Raw genomic sequence first — 9,515 nt, 5'->3', positions numbered from 1 at the left:
TATCGGCTATGGGATTTAGTGGTTCTCTGGTATGATAGTTGGGAGAGATCCAGGGGTTCAAATGCTCCTCCAGCTGTGTGGAAGGAATTTTCTGAGGCTTTTCTTCATCACTACTTGCCAGTTGAGATACGACGAGCTAGAGCTGATAAGTTCTTGAACCTTAGACAAGGTAATATGAGTGTGCGAGAGTACAATATGCAGTTCGATTCTTTATCAAGATATGCTCCCCATATGGTGGCCGAGATGAGTGATAGGGTGCATTTGTTCGTGAACGGATTGGGACCACATCTATTAAATAAGTGCACGACAGCCTCCTTGGTGAAGGGCATGGATATTTCCCATATTCAGGCTTATGCCCAGACCCTAGAGGATCGTAAGCGCCAGCAGAGGGCAGATAGGGAGCATGATAGGGGCCAACATAAGAGGGCGAGATTTGCGAGGTATTCTAATGACTTTAGAGGAAGCGTCAGGCCCCAGTCTTCGAGGAGTTCGGCGCCACCTATAGCTAGTGCTCCCCCACAATTTCAGAGGCCTCAATATGATCGATTTACCCATTCTGGTCCAGGTCAGAGTTCGCAGGCATCAGGCTCGCAACATCACAGGGATACTAGTCAGACGAGACCCACAACACCACGTTGTGATCAGTGCGGCAAGGCCCACTTTGGACTGTGTCGTCGAGGTTCTGATGCATGTTATTCTTGCGGACATCCTAACCATATGATGCGGGATTGTCCTAACAGGTGAGGTGGTGGTATGGCTCAGCCGACTGGATTTGTGTCTGCTTCTTCCTCATCAGTTCGACCTCCAGCACGGGGTTTTCAGCAGTCGACAGGTCGTGGTAAAGGTAGAGGTGTAGTGCCGAGTTTGAGGGGTGGTCAAAATCGAACTCTCTATGCTCTAGTAGGTCGACAGGATCTCGAGTCGTCTCCAGATGTTGTTACAGGTATATTATCTGTGTTTTCTTATGATGTATATGCGCTGATTGATCCGGGATCTACATTATCATATGTTACACCCTTTGTGGCTAATAAGTTTGGCCTTAAACTTGAATTGATAAGTAAACCCCTTGCGGTATCTACTCCGATAGGAGATTCTGTGATTGCTAGAAGGGTATATAGAGGTTGCACTGTGATGATTTGTAGTCGTCAAACCTCGACAAATTTATTTGAGTTATAAATGGTTGATTTTGATGTGATAATGGGAATGGACTGGTTGGCCTCATGCTATGCAAATTTTGACTGCCGTACGAAGATGGTTAGGTTTCAATTTCCTGGTGAACCCATCATTGAATGGAAAGGGAATATTGCTACACCAAAAGGTAGGTTTATTTCCTATCTTAAGGCAAGGAAAATGATCTCAAAAAGTTACATTTATCATTTCGTTCGCGTTAGGGATGCGGAGGCGAAACCGCCTACATTACAATCAATTCCTGTGGTCAATGAATTCCCAGATGTTTTCCCAGATGAACTCCCAGGTCTTCCTCCTGAAAGGGAGATTGAGTTTAGCATTGATGTGTTGCCTGACACTCAACCGATCTCTATCCCTCCACACAGAATGGCCCCGGAAGAGTTGCGAGAGTTGAAGGTGCAGTTGAAGGACTTGCTAGATAAAGGCTTCATTAGACCTAGAACTTCACCTTGGGGTGCACCAGTCCTATTCGTGCGGAAGAAAGACGGGTCGTTACGGATGTTTATCGACTATCGATAGTTGAATAAGTCTATTATAAAGAACAAGTATCCACTTCCAAGAATTGATGACCTATTTGACCAACTCCAGGGTGCTAAGTATTTCTCCAAGATTGATTTACATTCAGGGTATCATCAGGTGAGGGTTAAGGAGAAGGATATTCCAAAGACGGCCTTCCGGACAAGATACATGCACTTTGAGTTCTTGGTGATGTCGTTCGGGCTAACAAATGCCCCAACAACTTTTATGGATCTTATGAATACTATATTTAGGCCTTATCTTGATGTGTTCGTGATTGTATTCATTTATGACATTCTAGTATATTCTCGTTCGGAGGCGGAACATGCGAGCCACTTGCAAATAGTATTATAGATGCTTCAGGATCGTAAGTTATATGTTAAGCTCTCCAAATGTGAATTTTGGCTGAACTCAGTAGCGTTCCTTGGCCATGTGATATCTGACGAGGGTATTAGTGTCGACACTCAAAAGATCGATGCAGTAAAGAATTGCCCGAGACCTACAACACCATCAGAAGTCCGCAGCTTCCTAGGTCTAGCAGGATATTATAGGCGGTTTGTGGAAGGGTTTTCCTCTATATCATCACCATTGACTAAGTTAACACAGAAAGATACCAAGTTCCAGTGGTCTGACACTTGTGAATGTAGTTTTCAGGAGCTGAAGAATCGATTGACATCCGCACTAGTGCTCACTCTTCCTGAAGGAATATAAGGTTATGTGGCATATTGTGATGTCTCAGGTATAGGTTTGGGGTGCGTATTGATGCAGCGTGGGAAGGTGATTGCTTATGCATCAAGACAATTGAAGAAGCATGAAAAGAATTATCCAACCCATGATTTGGAATTGGCTGCAGTAATATATGCTTTGAAGATATGGCGACACTACTTATACGGCGTCCATGTTGACATCTACACAGATCACAAGAGTTTACAATACATCTTCAAGCAGAAAGAGTTGAATTTGAGGCAGCGTAGGTGGCTTGAATTATTGAAAGACTACAACGTCGAGATATTGTATCATCCCTGTAAAGCCAATGTTGTGGCAGACGCTCTCTGCCGTAAATCAATGGGAAGCTTAGTACATATTCAGGCGGGTAGATGGGGGTTGACTAAAGAGTTTCATCAATTGCCAATATGAGAATCAAATTGTTAGACTCTGATGACGGAGGTGTTATTGTACAAAATACATCAGAATCATCTTTGGTAGCCGAGGTAAAAGCACGACAATATGGAGATCCTATCTTAGTACGATTAAGAGAGAGCATTCAGCAGTGTAAAAGTATGGCTTTTGAGATCGGAAGAGATGGGGCACTGAGATACCAGGGCCAATTATGTGTGCCTAATATGGCAGGGTTGCGAGAGAATATTATGAATGAGATTCATCAATCCCGATATTCCATCCATCCCAGCTCGATAAAGATGTATCATGATGCCAAGGAGCAGTATTGGTGGGATAACATGAAGAAGTCTATTGCAGAATTTGTAGCCCAGTGTCCCAATTGTCAACAAGTAAAGATAGAACATCAAAAACCCGGTGGATTGCTTCAGAATATAGAGATTCCGACCTGGAGGAGGTGATTAATATGGACTTCATTATTGGATTACCTCGCTCTTATCATAAGTTTGACTCCATCTGGGTGATAATTGATCGACTTACAAAATGTGCCCATTTTCTACCAGTTAAGACAACTTACACGGCTCAAGATTATGCAAAGTTGTATATTAAGGAGATTGTTAGGCTTCATGGTGTGCCGGTATCTATTATATCTGACCGAGGAGCTCAATTTACAGCTAACCTTTGGAGGTCTTTTCAGAAGGGTTTAGGCACACAAGTGAATCTCAGCACTGCATTTCATCCGCAGACTGACGGACAGGCTGAACGTACCATTCAGACACTAGAAGATATGCTACGAACATGTGTTTTAGATTTTAAGGGAAATTGGGATGACCATCTTCCACTTATAGAATTCGCCTACAATAATAGCTACCATTCCAATATTAAAATGGCCCCATATAAGGCACTATATGGGAGAAGATGTAGATCACCAGTTGGATGGTTCGAAGTCGGTGAAACAGAATTATATTGGCCAGATTTGATTCACCAAGCTATTGAGAATGTGAAAGTGATACAGGAGCGATTGAGGACGGCACAAATCAGGAAAAAATCTTATTCTGATGTCCGACGTCGTGATCTAGAGTTTGAGGTTGGTGATTGGGTTTTCCTGAGGATCTCACAAATAAAGGGTATTATGCGTTTTGGGAAGAAAGGTAAGCTGAGTCCAAGGTATATCAGGCCGTATAAAATTCTTCGACAGATTGGACAGGTTGCTTATGAGTTAGAATTGCCATCCGAATTGGAATTTGTCCACCCGATATTCCATGTATCTATGTTGAGGAAATGTATTAGAGACCCTTCTCGAGTCGTCCCTATCAAAGATGTACAGGTTACAGAGGACCTATCATACGAAGAAGTGCCAGTGGCTATATTAGATCGACAAGTTCGCAAGCTGAGAACAAAAGATGTAGCTTCCATCAAAGTATTGTGGAGGAACAAGAATATGGAAGAAATAACATGGGAAGCAGAAGAGGAGATGAAGTATAAATACCCGTACCTATTCCAAAATGATGATAACAAGGATGTGGTGGAACACATGATACATTGGAAGGTGAAATGGCTCTATGAGGTAAGCAATAACTTGAGAATACTCTTCCTTAATACAAAATGGCGATATGCAGATAATGTACATGTCCATAATGCTTTGCATACTCTTGTAAGGCCATACATTGAGTTAACCGCTTGCAAGTTTGTCCTCTATTTATGGGAGAAACTTGACCGGAATCCACGATGATTTAAACTCCCCATGAACCCTTACATTCGAGGACGAATGTTCCTAAGGGGGGAAGGGTGTTACAACCCATATCCACACGCGTTAGTTCATGCCATATATTAGTTAACATAAATTCAAGAAGGAATTACCTTTGAGATGATAAGAAGTTAATCTTATTGGTCTTAAGTGATATAAGGGTGTATAAGGGTGATTAACAAGTATTAGAAGTTAAACGAATCAAGGATGTTGTAACTCGTATTTTCAGGTAAACCTAGAGGTTCTTAATACACTCAAGGTCATTTATTAAAGTGTTTGAATCATATAATATCTGTATCATAAGTCTTGAAGTCAAACGAGTTATGAAACAAAAGTCGACAAACGTTGTCGCAACTTAGGTTCATAATTTTACTTAAACATTAGGTTAAATGTTTCTAAGTTTTTCTCCTAATTTACAAGGAATTACGGGGTTATCTACCCACCAAATTAAAGATCTACGAGTATAATTTCCAACGCATTAAACCATTTGTCAATAAGATCTCGGAGTATAGAGATATTCATATTTTCGCAAGCCTGCGCAGATTGGTAGATGACAAGTAGGTGCATTACCTACTTGCCAAAATGATAGGACAAAATTAAAAGACCTAAGTCGGCCAAGAGAGTAATTTTAAGGGGTTATGAACTCAGTTATTTCATCCATATTTCAGAACCTCAAAACCAAAGTTAACCCCTGCAACTACTCCCCAAAAATCCCACACAAACCCTAATCAATTTTCCCTCTCGTTCAAGTTCTATTTGAAGGTAAAACCTAGAGTTTGAAGAACCAAGGGAAGGGCTTAGTTATCCAACAAGTAAGGTAAGTTACTTCCATATTTCATACATTTTTCTCTGCTGTAAATTCATGGTAATTCGTTCTATACATGTAAGAACTCACGAGACGGTGATCGGAAGCCGTGAGTTCGAGTTATTCACTTGTAGCGGACTGTTTTGTGGACTGTTTTGTGTTGCTATTGGGCTACGTGTTTTACTACTATTTTGTGGAGTTTTGGAGGTGGAAGGGTGTGGAGTAAAACCATATATATGTAGGGTTGTGGGCTGATAGTGATTCGTAACATTTCCGGGTCGTTTGACACGACTACGGTGGTCGTCGTATGTATGATGTAATTAGGTTGTGCGTGGACTGTTTTGGGAGGCTCAATATGTTTATTATTGATGTTGTTTGGGATGTTTGGTGATTGTTTGGAATGGTGTGAAGTCATATATATAGGGGATGTGCTGTTCGTTTCAACGTAAAATAGGTTGTGGTCGATACATAATAGTTATGACGCTTAAATGATAACGATAGTATCGTTTCTCTTATTGTAGACTAAGGAGTTGTGACAATTGCATAGCTTGTGATTGGGGCAGTATATACAAGGTATGTAAGGCTATCCCTTTTCTTATTTTGCACGACTCTGATTGTACATAATGTAATGAACGAGCTTCCAAAGATACTCTACTCTTAGAAGCTAACAGTACTCACATTGCTTTCCCTCTTATGGGACGATTGATGTTAATGTTACTTCTCTTATTCTTATGTTATCAATGTTGTTGGTACTTTCTGACTCTTATAAGGTTCGTAATGAAGAGTTGGTCCTAATAACGTGTACAGAGGATATCGACCTTACGTCACTCCGAAAGGTTTAGAATGTGATTCCATGAGTCGAGCATGCATTATATATATGTATCTATTTTACTCTACCGAGCCGCGCTATAGTCGGCCGGGTACTGCACATATTGTGCAACCACTGATCAGTTGGGTTTTACCGAGCTCCACGTGGCCGGGTATGATTCTACCGAGCCTTATGACGGCCGGGTACATTTTTACCAAGCCTATTATGGCTGGGTACGATATGATGATGATGATGCCCACAGAGGCGTATGTTTTAAAAGTGTATGTATACATACATATGTATCATGCATTTCATGTCAGTAGCCCTCAGAGGTACTCAGATGTTCCAGGTTGTATATTCTCTATCCCTGCTTACATTACTGTTCATATTTATGGTTCCGTGCCTTACATACTCAATACTTTATTCGTACTGACGTCCTTTTATTTGTGGATGCTGCATGGCGTGCTGCAGGACCTAATAGATAGGCAGGTGCAGCTCCCCCACCACAGTAGGTTGTCCAGTTCAGCAGTGATTGGCGAGATCCCTTCTCCAGACTTGCCGTGGTCTTGGTATGCATTTTTGTTATAGACATTATGTGTATGTCGGGGCCCTGTTCCGGCTATGTTGCAGCACTTATGTTCATTTAGAGGCTCATAGACAAGTGTCGACTCATCTATAGTTTGGTATGCCTTGTCGGCTGGTTTTTGTTGTATAGTCTTTCATGGTAGCGTGGTAGCTCGTACCTTATATATAGTTTCTTGATTGTCTGGTCATCCCCTGCTATGTATGTTCATGCCATCATATTTTATTGCTGGTTGTCCATGATCTAGGTCTACCATTTATATTGATCTCGTCAACCCTAAAAGATAATAAAAAAAGGTTAGATAAAATGTACGTTGGTTCTCGGCAAGTATGGTCGGGTGCTAGTCATGGCCCTCCAGTTTGGGTCGTGACATTATCGATGTTTTTGGTGTTACAATTGTGGCCCAGGTGCCAGACATAGTTCCTGAACTCAATGAATGGGTCGAGGGCCTGGTATAACAAAGACCATATTCCGAGTGTGCTTGGATGGAATTATCTAAGGGTCGATAGGAGGCCTGCAACCATGGTAAGTTTTCTCCTTCGATTCAATATTGTTTGGTTTTCTCCTTGTACTATTGTATTCTTATCGGATCTATTTTCTTTCGTAGGTCTTACCAAAGATGTTTCCATGAGGCCTCCATCCGGTGATGATGTGCCTCTCAAGTCCCCCGCTCTGAAGCAGGGTGATGAAAAGAAGAGGAAAAGGGCCCCGAATTCCCCGAACTCGAAAAAGAAGAATCCAAAGAAGAGGTTGTGCAAGCCCACGAGAAGTGCCAGTGCTCTATCCGCTGACTCAGTCCATCGATTAAGGGATGAATCTGAAGAAGAAGAAGAGAGATAAATCCAAACTGATGGCTCGTGTGCGGGATGGTGTCACGGTACAAGAAGTTCTCGAATCGGCGGGTGTTAAAGTTGAACCATCCCGACATGAGGAGATCAGTGAGAGATCTCTAACTGAAGCTTCGACCCAAAAGGAGTTGAGGACATTCTGCCCCAATTTAGGGGGGTCGAGAGAGAAACCGGGGTGATCCTTACCAAGCAGCGAAAAGTGTCCCGATAGACGAGCTTGGAGCGATCGACATCAGTCGGTCCCCTCAAATTTCGGATGCCATGATTCGTGAGGTCGGTATGTTAGAAAGATGTTCTTACGAGGGGCCTCAGGGGAAACTGACATCCACGACTTCTTGTATGGGTTCAAGTCTGCAGCTTCGGAAGACGTCACCAGGCTTGGTGACCTGCCGGTGCCAAGGAAGGTACTGTCATCGGGTGCCACTAGGTATTCATTGAGCCTGATATTGGTGGATCAATTCCCGTCCCTAGGCGGTCGGTAAAATGTTCTGTCCCAGAGGATGCCGGGGTTTTTTCTTCCCCGTGGGGGTCGCTAGTTACCTTCGGTGCTTGGTGACTGGAGAAGATCAGGCAGTTATGGACAAGAAACCTCCTGCCTATTCAATGAAGCTCAACAAGCATTAAATCGGTAACTTTATGTGTCTTTTTTCTCATATTTTCGGAATTTTAAAGTTGTAAATAGCCATAACACTTTCCCTTATGCTTGCAGGCTTCGGTGTTGTATCATGAGGCTTTCCTCTGATACAGGGAGGAATTAACTCACCACGAGGCTGAGGTTCGGGACCTCACTGAGAAAAGTGACACCTACTAGCTTCTTAGTGAGAAGCTTCAAGGCGATTTAATAATATCTCGGGATGAGCATGCCAAGATGGCCGAGCATGTATTTCGAGTGCTTCACGATAGTGAAGACAATTTGAAGATAGTGACTAATGATATGATTTTGCAGGTCCGACAAAGGCTTGAGAAGATCGGGGAGTTTCAGGCACAGGTAGATACAATTCATGCTGAAGTTGAGGAGTTCAAGAAAAATATGGACATATTAGCCCCGAAAAGGGAAGCTGCCCAAGCACAACTGGAGTCGACCGAGACCCAGCTCCGAGCTACGAAAGGGAAGGATTCGGTGCAGGTCGAGAAAATCGAGGAGCTTCACTCCCAATTGGACATGGCTATATCTGATAGGGAAAACTTGGCCAATGAACTCGAGGTGGTTGTGGCCTATACCAAAGTCGATGCTAAAGTGGTCCAATACAAGGTCGACGTCGAGGCCATCCAAACACAGGCCAAGAGCATGGTGGATCATCTGATACCAGTTGTCACAGGGGTGATTTGTGCCACTCGAACTCAGCCCGAGGTTCACCTCCGTGCGGCAGTCAAGCCCAGCCTTGACTTCAGCCTTTCCAACACTTAGTTTTATTTTTAGGGACGTTTGAACTTGAAATGAAAATAGGCAGCAAAATCTGTAAATAAAGGCACACGATATACAGGAATTTCTTCCCAACTTGTATTAATGAGTGAATACAAGAACACAAAATCCAACCCTATGGCCAAGACAAAGAATTCCCTAATTCCCTGCCCCAAAATAGTTTTCCCACCCTTAGGAAAATACTTAGACGATTTTTGGCTAACAATGCCTTAGACTAAGTTTTCTGCCCCGTTTTGGACAGCCTAGGCAAATATTTAAAGGCTACAAATCAGTTGACAAAGCCCCAACTGATGGGCAACAAGTTAAGACAAAATACAAAAACGTGGGCACACTTTTAGGCCATGATCAGCATGTCTTAGAAGTGGTTGCAACTGCCAACTGCTTCCCATGTGCTTGGCACATGTTTTTCCAACTGCTGCTTGTGCACAGCTTGGTCCGATTTCGCCCAGCTGCTTTGTGCCAAGGCTGGCATTGCGCCCAA

This window comes from Nicotiana tabacum, chromosome 21 (assembly GCF_000715075.1).
Source record: "Nicotiana tabacum cultivar K326 chromosome 21, ASM71507v2, whole genome shotgun sequence".
Classification (NCBI taxonomy): Eukaryota; Viridiplantae; Streptophyta; class Magnoliopsida; order Solanales; family Solanaceae; genus Nicotiana; species Nicotiana tabacum.
This window is presented reverse-complemented; position numbering follows the sequence as displayed.